The sequence below is a fragment of the Callospermophilus lateralis genome, chromosome 11 (genome assembly GCF_048772815.1).
Source record: "Callospermophilus lateralis isolate mCalLat2 chromosome 11, mCalLat2.hap1, whole genome shotgun sequence".
In the NCBI taxonomy this organism is placed as follows: domain Eukaryota; kingdom Metazoa; phylum Chordata; class Mammalia; order Rodentia; family Sciuridae; genus Callospermophilus; species Callospermophilus lateralis.
This window is the reverse complement of record NC_135315.1, coordinates 24748352-24760510: the sequence shown is the minus strand read 5'-3', so window position 1 is coordinate 24760510 and position 12159 is coordinate 24748352. Positions and strand designations below refer to the sequence as shown.

At 44.9% G+C, this 12159-nt stretch overlaps 1 pseudogene; it reads left to right on the top strand.

Moving 5' to 3' along the window:
- Positions 1-8112: 8112 nt before the first annotated feature.
- Positions 8113-8866, top strand: LOC143410481 (ras-related protein Rab-7a pseudogene; annotated as a pseudogene).
- Positions 8867-12159: the final 3293 nt, after the last annotated feature.

The window sequence follows — 12159 nt, the reverse complement described above, 5'->3', positions numbered from 1 at the left end:
GAAATTTAGACAATGATGATTAAGAATAATAGAGTCATATTTTCAAATGAGAAAATGAATACTCATAAGAATATATATAATGGGCTGCAATTGTGGCTCAGTGGTAGAGCACTCACCTAACATGCATGAGGCACTGGGTTCCATCCTCAGTACCATATAAAAATAAGTAAGCAAAATAAAGATATTGTGTCCATGTTTAACTAAAAAAAAAAAAATTTAAAAGAATATATAGCAATCAGGAAATCACTTGTCCCCTTAAAACAGAACCTCAAAAAATGGAATTACAAGGAGAAATTGACAAATTTCCAAGTTGGGGATTTTTTGTTTTGCAGCACTAGGGATGGAATTAGGACCAGCTGAGTTGGTTTGGGGCCAGTACTATTTGTCCCAAGGCAGGTAACAGAGAAGGGAGAGCATAACTCTCTTGGTTTGGGAGCTGCTCTGAATAGAAGCTATGTGCACACCTTTAGGTCCAGAGTAAAGTTATTGCAACCCGCCATACATTAGACTTTACCTCCACTCAGGTAATGAGGCGTGGCTCCAGGAGTAGCCGTCACCCAGAAAGCTCAGAAAAAGGTATTCCATGTCTGTGTGATCTTTTCATGTCACCCCAAATTCAGTTGAGTGACTTTGGTTCCACAGCCCGCGCTGGACAGCAGCTACACTCTTTTAATTTATATACCAGATGAGTGGCCTTATCCCAAGGCTTCTACCCTGTGCCTCCGCCACACAACACCCCTCCACTACAGGGTTTTCACAATCTTCTAGCCCTACCCTTACCCTAGAATAATACACATTCTATTTTTGGCACTGGGGATTGAACCCAGGGGCACTTTACCATTGAGCTACATCTCCAGTCCCCGCCCCCTCATTATTTTACTTAGGGCCTTGCTAAATTGCTAAGGCTGTGTTCCTACTGCCTCAGTCACCCAGGCCACTGGAATTATAGGTATTCACCAGTGCTCCCATTTAGAATATACATTCTTCTTAAGCACACTCATAAGTATTACAAAATGCATCATTTATTATACCTATAAGGAATCTAAAAAATAAATAGATTATCAGGACTGGAGTGTAGCTCAGTGGTTCAGCATGTATTTAACATACATGAGGCACTGGATTTAATCCCCAGCATTAAAAAAAAAAAAAAGGAAAAGAAAGATAGAAAGAAGGAAGGAAGAAATGATTTTTAAAAAATATTTTTTAAGTTGTCAATGGATCTTTATTCATTTATATGTAGTGCTGAGAATCAAACCCTGTGCTTCACACATGCCAAGCAAGCCCTCTACAACTGAGCTATGACCCAAGCCCAACAAATATTTTTTTAAATGGATATCTTGCCAGGTGCCATGGCACATGCCTGTAATCCCAGCAACTCAGGAGGCTGAAGTGGGAGGATCACAAGTTTAAGTCCAGCCTCAGCAACCTAGACACTGTCTCAAAATAAAAATAAAAAAGTCTTGGGGTGTAGCTCAGTGGTGGAGCACCCCTGGATTCAATCCTCAGTGTCACTGGGGGTAAAGGGGGAAGATATCTTGCAGACCATATTCTCTGTCCACAGTGCAGAGCAATTAGAATCAGACACACACAACTAGAAACCCTTCTTGGTTTGGAAATTGAGACACATACTCCTAAATAATACATGAATTAAAGAGGAAATATCAATCAAAATTGCTGAATATTTAGAAATGAACTGTGGTGTGGATCGGATTTTTACCATTACGCCAAACTAACCATTGAGGAAACACACACACACACACACACACACACAATGGCAAGATAGTGAAAAGGCCTGGAAGGGAAGCGCTCATGTGTGGTGTAGGTAGGAACCTTGACCTGAGAACAATCATCTGGGTGTATAAACTAGGCAAGGAACTGTCAATTAGGCTCTTGCTTTTCTCCTATCATTACCTTGGGACAAATTGTGCTGGCCCCAAACCTGCAGCAACTCCACTGCTCCATGTGTCTGTCCACTGCAAAAAAAAAAAAAAAAAAAAATCAGGACAAGCCAGGTACAAAAGCAAGGGGACCAATGTGGAAAGTCACCTACCACCCACCACATTTCTCTTTCCAAACCTCCAGGAAGCAGTTTTGACTTCCTAATTTAATCCAACCATGATTTTGTATCCCAACAAGAACATTCCTCTTTGTGCACTAGAATCTTCATATCCCCCCAAACTGAAGGTCTTGAGGGATGGGAAGCAAAAACTATCCTTGTAAGCTATTAGATGCAACAGAGAGATACTGCAACCTTCACCCTTTGTATCCCCAATCCATGTCCACAGACCAAGGTTGTCAAGATAACATATGCCCATTGAACTTTTGATCATATGTCAGGCATATGCCCATTAGACTCTGGCAAACAGGGCCCTGATTTGCACTGGGTACTTCAGGGGGCCTGCTGTTTGTCCTGGAGCAGCACCCCTACAGAATGAGGACAGAATGAGGATGAGGGGATGTGCCCACCTGGGGCCCACAAACCTCAGGCCCAGCCACTTTTGGGTGCCCAGGACCCTAGAATTCCCTGCCCACTTCTACAGTCTACGCAGCCCTCCTCCCTAGGTGCTATGGTTTGAATGCCCCCTCCAAAACTCACCTTGAAATTTAACTGCCCTCATGATGGTACTAAGAGGTGGTGCTTTGGACTGGGGCTGTGGCTCAATGGCAGAGCGCTTGCCTAGTATGTATAAGGCACTGGGTTCAATTCTCAGCACCACATATAAATAAATAAAACAAAGGTCCATTGACAACTAAAAAAAAAAGAAATTTTAAAAGTTCAAAGCCAGTCTCAGCAACTCAGTGAGGCCCTAAGCAACTAAGAAAGATGCTGTCTCAAAATAAAAAATGAAAAGAGCTGGAGATGTGGCTCAGTGGTTAAGTGGCCCCTGGGTTCAATTCCCAGTACCAAGAGGGAGAAGGGGGATAGAGAGGGAGAAAATATTCATTTTGACTCACAGTTTTAGAGGTTTCAGTCTATTGTTAATTGACCCACTGCTTTGGGCTTGTAATAGTTCATCATGGTGGTAGAGCTTTGTGGAGCAAAAATTCTCACTTCATGACCAGGAAGCAAAAGAGAGAAGGAAAGGGTCTGGAGTCCTACTGTCCTCTTCAAGGTCATATCTCCAATGACCCGAAGACTTCCAGTTAGGCCTACCTCTTAAAGCTTCCATCACCTTCTGATAGCACCAAGCTAGGAACCCAGCCTTTAACACACAGCCTTTGAGGAACTACAACTGACTAATCCATGTAAGCAATGGATTAATACCATTTTCATGGGAGTGGGTTCCTGATAAAAAGGAAAGGTCAACCTGATCTTCTCTCTGTCTCTGGTATGCTCACTTGTCCTTCTACCATGTGATGGCACAGCATGGAGTCCTTCACCAGATACTGGCACAACACGTTGGACTGTGATAGCAGAAGCAAATGTGACTCCATTTTGTTTTGTGACTTCATCCTGTAGAACGACCATGCCAAGTAGAAGGGTCATGACTAGGGCAAGATGTTCTTTTCCTTTTGCAATAGAAACCTTTAAGAACACGGAACTACCTAATGGGGCGTCGTTTCTGTAACTAGGGTAATGGGGCTCTGTTTATGTAACTGGGGTGACTGGGTTAACTGTGATTGGTTAGGCTTCCCGCCACTTGACTGCACTCTTCTGCTTCTGTAACCTGGCTTGCTTGCATTGGCTAGACCCCCGAACATCCCTTTTGCGGTTTTCAGACTTATAAGTGCCCTTGCAATTGTTTGGGGCTGATCAGGGGAACAGCTTTATGTTCTGGTCAGCCGCCACCGGTGTGCTTCAATAAAGGCTTGATTCGATTTGTACTGGGGACTGAACCCAGGGGTGTTTAACCACTGAGCCATGTCCCAAGTTCTTTCTTTAAAGTATTTTTTTTTTGTTGTTATAGATGAACACAATACCTTTATTTTATTTATTTATTTTATGTGGTGCTGAGAATCGAACCCAGTGCCTCACACATGCTAGGAAAGTGCTCTACCACTGCGCTACAGCCCCAGTTCCACAGTTCTTTTATTTTTTATTTTGAGACAGGGTCTTGCTAAGTTGCTTAGGGCCTCACAAATTTGCTGAGGCTGGCTTTGAACTTGCAATCCTCCTGTCTCAACCTCCTAAGCCACTGGAATTACAGGCATGTGCCACTGTGCCCAGCTCAAAAAAAAAAACTTCTGTTGTTTATGAGTTATCCAGTCTGTGGTATTCTGTAATAGCAGCAGGAAATGGACTAAGACACAAGTTTTGTGTCATCGCCAGCAATAGGCACACCCCTGAGTTCAAGGAGTGGCCATAGTTCAACTCTTTGCAGGTCATGGGAATGGAGCTTGGGATGTGATGGTCTGGGTGTTCATACAATTTTCAATGAGGATAAATGTAGTGGTTAAAAAGGGAAGACAGTGAGCCACAGACTGTGGCATGGGCTGACTTGCCTCACAAAACTCTAAAACTCTGAATTCACATCTGGATTTCCAGTTCATTATGAGAGTATATTAAAACAGAAAGGCAGAATATATGTTATTTGGCTATTAGCCTGACTTATCACTTTAAAATATGAAGGCAGGGCTGGGAATGTAGTCCATTGGTAGAGTGCTTGTCTAGAATATATCAGGCTCTGAGTTCCATCCCCAGCACTGCCCCCCCCAAAAAAAAAAAAAAGCCAACAAAAGTGTGTAAACTTGTGTATGTCTTCTTCTACTTGCCCCATGGAGATAGGAGTGGGCCTGTGCCCTGGGCACTTTGGAATAAGCTACAAGGCATAGGGCTTTGTCTCTTGCCAGTGTGATCTCCCTTCAGCAGATCCTACCACAGTATGTCAAGTTTCTGTCCCTTGGTGATGGGGCCACTTGCAAAGACCAGGAATTCCGTGAGCAGGAGTCCATTTTCATAGTTGAGTCCAAAGGTTCCTTTGCAACAAAATGTGTCCACTGTTGGCATTCCACATTGAGAGGGGCACCATGGTGATGGATGAAGACTATAAGACCATGAAAGGTGACCGAAGCCCTGAAGGTAAAGCAGGCAAAGCTGAACCCAGAATATGCATCTATCTCCATGAGGACAAAGTGCCGTCCCACCAGCTGCCTGTAATGGGAAAGGGTCCAATGGAATCTTCGAATCTACTGGCTCCCCCCACCCCGGGGAATTTCAGGAGCTTAGTATTAGTCTCAGCTGTTGGCAGTAGCTGTATCAACCATGGGAAGAGAGATAGCTGTCCCTTTGCAGCCTTACCAACATATTCAGTTGACCTTTCTGTACACAAGGACTAGCTTCTTTCCATCTGCTCGCTGATCACAGGGAGCTCTCCTGAGGCCATGGGTGTGAGCGGATGGAGGGGGATTGGCACAGGCAGTGGGAAAGGTGCCTAGACCTCCTGTTTGTGTAATTTCTGCCCTCTAGCTGCAGGAGTTGAGGGTCTATTCAAATGGTGGCATTCTGGCTGTCACCACATGTTCTGACTTGATCATAGGTGACCTGAGCCTGTCATATTTTCTTTTTTTTTGGTATGAAGGATTGAACCCAGAGGTGCTTAACCACTGAGCCACATCCCCAGCCCTTTCTTTAAAAATTTTTTTAAATATTTATTTTTTAGTTATAGGTGGACACAATATCTTTATTTTATTTTTATGTTGTGCTGAGGATTGAACCCAGTGCCTCACGCATGCTAGGTGAGCGATCTACCTCTGAGCTACAACCCCAGCCCCATCAATGGACATTTTTTTTTAAATTTATTTGTATGAAGTGCTGAGAATCAAACCTTGCATGCTAGGCAAGCAAGCATTCTACCACTGAGCCACAACCCTAGCCCTCTAACCCTTTTTATATTTTATTTTGAGACAGGTTCTCACTAAATTTCTTAGGTCCTCGATAAATTACTGAGGCTGGCTTGGAATTCACAATCCTCCTGCCTCAGCCTCCTGAGTCTCTGGGATTACAGGCATGCGCCCCCTTGCTCAGCTTCATGATTTTTATAACAGTTAACAAAAACCAACAAGCTCCACACAGATCCACTTTGTCCTCTGTATTTCAAGTGCCAGAGCAATTGCATGATCCAGGGCTTCTCTTTCCACCTGTTTCCTATCCCATTCACCATGGGTGAGTTTTTGTCACTGTGATGCTGAAGCACACAGGACCTCACCGTCCTGCTTACCATCAGCCACGGGACTCAAGTCCAAAATTCCTTCCTGAGGACTCACTGTCCTATAGCCACTTCGGGAACCAGCTGTCTTACTTTGGGTTCTCACAGTGCAAACTGTGAGGCAAGGATTTAATTACATCGGGCTTATTTGGGAAGCAGTTACAGAAAACTGTGAGGAAATAGGGAGGGGACCCTGGGGAGGTTAGCTAAACAAGGGTGTGTTTTCGTGAGCGGAGTTCAGTCTCACTGGGGACCCTTGGAGAAAATATATACAACAAACTTCAGAACTGCCCTGGACAGCACAGCAGGCTGTGTTCCTTCTGGATGTTCTAGGGGAGAATCTGCTCTCAGCCTTTTCTGGCTGCTAGAGGCTGCCTTTATTCCTTGTGTTATGGACTGAGCTGGGTTTCCTCAATACCCAGTGTTGAAACCCCGATCCCCAATGGGACTGTAGTAAAGATGGGGCCTCTAAGAAGGTAATAAGCAGCCAGGCAGGGTGGAGCACGCCTGTAATCCCAGCAGCTCAGGAGGCTGAGGCAGGAGGATCACCAGTTCAAAGCCAGCCTCAGCAAAAGCGAAGCGCTAAGCGACTCAGTGAGACTCTATCTCTAAATAAAATACAAAATAGGGCTGGGGATGTGGCGCAATGGTTAAGTGCCCCTGAGTTCAATCCCCAGTACCAAAGAAAGAAAGAAAGAAGAAAAAGAAAAGAAAAGAAATTTCTGTTGTTGACACCATCCAATGACATTTGGTGATGGCAGCCCTAGAAAACCCACCACCTTGGCTCATGGACCCCTTGCATCTGTCACAGCCAGCTGTCACACCACCCAACCTCTGCCTTCACTGCCACATCACCTCCTCCCACTCTCTCTTTCCTACTCCCTCCTTCATTTAGAAGCACCCTTGCAAGCTAACTGTGGAGGTGACTACCTGTAGCCCCAGGTGCTTGGTGGGAAAATCACTTGACCAGGAGTTCAAGACCAGCCTGGGCAACATGGCAAGGTCCTGTCTCAAAGAAAAGAAGCACCCTTGTGATTACATTGGACCTAACTGGCCAGGACAATCTCTCCATCTCCAGGTCCATTTCTTAATCACATTCTTCAAAGTCCTTTTTGCCACATAAGTCAACATATTCACTGGTTCTGGGAATTAGGATGTGGACATATTCTGACTACTACAGAAATCCAACTGGGGCCTGTGAGAAAACTGAGCTTCGTGGACTGATGGACCTGATGGAGATGACCACACTTGGCACTGCATGTACTAACTCAGTGGAACTTTAGGAATGAGAGCGTCTCATGTAAGTGAGGGCATTTTTGAAAATATATGGGAAGAAGGGGATAAGCAGATGTTGGGCAACAAAGGAGTGGACCGTAGTGAGCATTTGTGGTCAGCCTAGCCCGGTTTCATCATTCCTTCTAGTAACAGTCACTGATTCTAGTCTGAGAGAAGCTCCTGCTTCCTCCTCCATCTGTGTTGGAGACTGCAACATAGAACCACAGAACCAAAGGCAATCAGTGTATTGTCCTTGTGAACAAGCTATGGGCAGCAAGGAAACTGTGCTGGGAAAATGGCAAGCTATTTTATGGACAAAAAAAAAAACACTTGGTATAACAGCTCCCTGGCAGAACATTTGGTAAAGTTGCTGGCTCTTGTAACTGGAAGACCAAAAACATTCCTCACGTTGTAGCATGAGGGAGTTTCAAGGAAGAGTGGTAAAATGACTGATTAGGAACATTTGATAGAATAACTCAAGAAACAAATAAGCTCTTAAGAGAATTGGCCAGTTTGTGATAAAGACCAAGATGGCGGGAGCAGCGTTGGAGGCTGGGAGAGTGCAGAGGGTTTCTCCTGGAGCAGGAACTTGGATTTCTCTGCCCTTGTCCTCCACTGGAACTCCTTCTCAGCAGGAACCCTCCCATCACACCCAAACTTGAGCCCCCAGCACAACAGCCTCACTTGAAGGATGACCTCTAGGCAGGAAGTGTTGCTTAAGGTCATCCTGGGAGATTCAGGCATCAGTAAATAATCCCTCTTGAGGCAGAATGTGAATAAGAAATTGAGTGACCAGGCTGGGCAAAGTGGCACATGTCTGTCATCCTAGCAACTTGGGAGACTGAGGCAGGATGATCACAAGTTCAAGACCAACCTTAGGGAGATGCTTTCTCAATAAAAAATAAAAGTAAGTACTGGGATGTGGCTCAGTGGTACAGTGCTATGGGTTCAATCCCCAGTGACAGAAAAAAAAATTTTTTTCTGTAATCAGTACAAAGACAAAATACGAGCAGAGATTCTGACCGAGGAGGTAATGAATGGCAGACCAGACACCATGCAGATCCAGGACACAGATAGTCAGGAATTTTGCCAGTCTCTTGGAGGAGCACAGACTGTTGCATTCTGATATTTGATGTGACTGCCCCCACCATGTTCAAAATCTTCCGTGATTGAAAAAAATGAGTGTCTCATCTGGGCCAATCACTTGGATCCAGAAAATATCCCCTTTTTTGTGATGGAAAACAAGGTTGACTTCAAAAATAAATCGCCACAAAGAGGGAACAGGCCTGGGCTGCAACAAAAATATTCCCTATGTGGAGACCAGGGCCTAGGAGGTCATCAGTGTGGAGCAGGGGTTCTGGTCAATTGCACAGAAACCACTTAACCAGGAAAGGGAGGTGGAGCAAGTCCCAGGCAGAGAGTCGCCCTTGCTGAACTGGCAGTGATTGCAGAGCAGTCTTTCATGAACCAAGAACAGACCTTCTCTTCTCCTAAATAAAACAGAAATGAATGTCTCACATCCAGCTGTCAAAAGAAACCCAGCCAAACATAGTCACGTCCTCCCACAAACAGGCAGGTATACACATACAAACCTGATGCAAAGATGAATTCCAGCCCACGCCTGTGCAGGGTGTGGGGTCCTTCAACCAAAATGAGCCCGCGACCAGAGTATGGCAGCAGAACAAGTTGCCTTAGAAACCATTCTAATGTGGGGTCAGCATTGATGTTGCCATTAAGACTCAATATAGCCAAATGTGGTGGCGCACTGAAATCCCAGTGGCTCAGGAGGCTGAGGCAGGAGGATCTTGAGTTCAAAGCCAGCCTCAGCAATAATGAGGCATTAAGCAACTCAGTGAGACCTACCTTTAAATAAAAGTACAAAATAGGGCTGGGGATGTAGCTCATTAGTTGAATGTGCCTGAATTTAATCCCCGGGATCCCCCCTCAAAAAAAAAAAAAAAAACTCAATGTATTAGCTCATTTTCAGTTACTATAATGAAATATTTGATACAGGTTAACTTTATAAAGAAAATTAGTTTATTTAGCTCACAGTTCTGGAGGTTCAAGATCCAAGATCAAGCAGCCCCATTGTTTAGCTTCTGCTGAGGACCTAATGGTGGGAGTGTGCCGCAGTCTGGCTGGGCACAAAATCACGAGCCACTCACAGCCTTGTAGATTCAAACAGCAATTCTTTATTCCTGAACTCTCACCAGCACTCTACACGCACGTTCTGTGGAAAATCCACACTTCCACTGGGCTCTGCATCCCAAAATACTCTCTGAATCCCACGAGAACTCAATGGGAACGCAAGGAGAGGGCAGGTGCCTGAGGCAGCAGGATACACCCTATTCCCAGCAGGGTCCACCTTAAACCTGGAACTGCCCTATTCCCAGCAGGATCCACACCCTAAGCCTGGAACCACCCCAAACCCGGATCCACCCTGGTCCTTGAGCAGGGTCACCTTTCTCAAACATTCATGCAATGTCACTGCAAATGACCTGGGTCCAAGGCAAGCCCATTTCCACAATGGAGAGTCCTCCCTCTAAGCAACATTGGGTAGGCTGACAAGGAAATTGCCATGCGTCATTCCTACTTGGCTATGGCTCTCAGCAGGAGTGTATGTAGGAACAAGATATCAAGTCTTGGGGATACAGCATAGTGGTAGAGTGCATTGCCTAGAAAGTGTAAGGCCCTGGGTTTAATCCCAAGTACCACAAAAAAACAAACAAACAAAAACCCAAAGGCCAGAGAGAGATAGGTATCCCACAATCCCTTTCAAGGCATGTCCCCCAGACCCCCTATAAACCTCCTAGTAGATACCATTGCTTAAAGATCCCACCTTCCAACATTGTCACATTGAGGACCAAGATATCATATATAATCTCTTGGAGGACACACTTAAACCATATCCAAACCATATTACCCAAACCTGTATCTGTTACTTTTGCTTCATAACAAACTACCCCAAAATTAATGGTTTAAAGCAAACATTTTTCTTATGACTCTGTGGGTTGAGTGGGTAGCTCTTCTGACCTGTACTAGCTCAACTGGGGTTAAGTCTGAATGATCTGATGATTGGCAGGCTGAGCACATGATAGAGAATCAGAAGCTGCCTTAAGCACTGACTCTTCACCTGAGCCTGCAGACGCCAAATGGGTGACAGAAAGCAGGATAAAAAGCTTGGCATCTCTGCCTTCATTTTGTATCTGTCTCATTTATTACTATCAGGGAAACTTAGTTCAGATTCCTGCTCAACTCTGCATGTACACATGTTAATTACTCTTTGAGTGTTTATCTAAATATCGGTGCTGTTACTCCAACCTAACCTTGAACTTCCTACAGTCCTAGATGAACTTTGACCCCTTCCTAACCTTGTCTGTCTTTCAGGACAAGGTTCCAGGAGGCCAGAACTTCCTCCCTAGGTGAGCTAGCCCAAACTGATTCTGAGATGGCTGCCAAAGTGACTGTCAGATCACCTCTGTCTTCATGATAATCCCCTCTGTGTGCTGAATGAGACATGCGCCATCACCCTGCCCGTTAGAAGTGGCCACAAAGATGACTGGAAAGTGTAAGGTCAGGCACTGGTGATCAAAAGGAGGCAGGTTAAAAGCAGCTGAACAAGGCTTTATTGAGATTCACTTCCCAGAGAGACTCTCCAATCCAACAGAGCAGGTGGGGGAATCGCACCCCTGCTCAGCCAGATTGGAATATTATTGGGCTTAGGGCAGGAAGGGAGGGCTTGGGACAGGAAAGGGAGGTTTTTAGAGTCCTTTGTCCTCCAGGGGTTGGTTGGGGGATCTCGCTGAGATCCATGTCCTTCCAGGATTGGTCAGGAAACCTCGCTGATTGACAGGTGAATATGAGGCACCATCACTGCTGTTCTGTTGGCATGCTGATTGGTTGTTCTTGCAGGTTGCCTGGTGCTCTGTTCCCTTAGCACCTCAAACCGACCTAACAGAAAGAACCATAAAAGGAACAAAGAGAGGTGACACAAAAATTCTCAGAAAATGTCTGCCCATTCCTGGGAAAATATATGAATGTTCCTCTCCCCCCCCTTATTAGCCCATAATTTTCCCATATTTCTTTTACCCCACTCATAATCTCCCAACCCCCAAGGGACAGGAAGTTGATTTGCAAGTTCATCTCCCATTTCTCCTACTCATGGTCAAGAATAAAAACCATCCCCACCCCTGCCTCCCTTTTTTGGTATAGGGATGGATTGAACCCAGGGGCTCCACCACTAGCTACATCTGCAGTCTTTTTCTTTCTTCCTTTCTTTCTTTCTTTCTTTCTTTCTTTCTTTCTTTCTTTCTTTCTTTTTTTCCTTCCTTCCTTCCTTCTTTCCTTCCTTCCTTCTTCCTTTCTTTTCTTCTTTTTTTTTGACACACAAGCTCACCAAGTTGCTGAGGCTGGCCTTGAATTTGCAATCCTCCTGCCTTTAGCCTCCCAAGTTTCTGAGATTACCAGTGCTCATCACCCACCCAGGAAATTCCCTTTCACTTCTCTGGTGGTGCTCAGTCCTACTTTGAGTTCCATAATTCAGAGAGGGGGAAAGGGACCCAGGTTTTGGGGTCAAAACTTGGTAATGATAATATAAGTTTTATTAGCTGTAAATTTAGCTAAACCGTCTCATCCCCCTTCATGATTGAAGATGCCCTGATAGGTAACTAAGATTTCAAGATTTATAGAGACATTCTGCTGCCAACTTCTGCGATATCCTGCTTCAGACTCCCTGGAG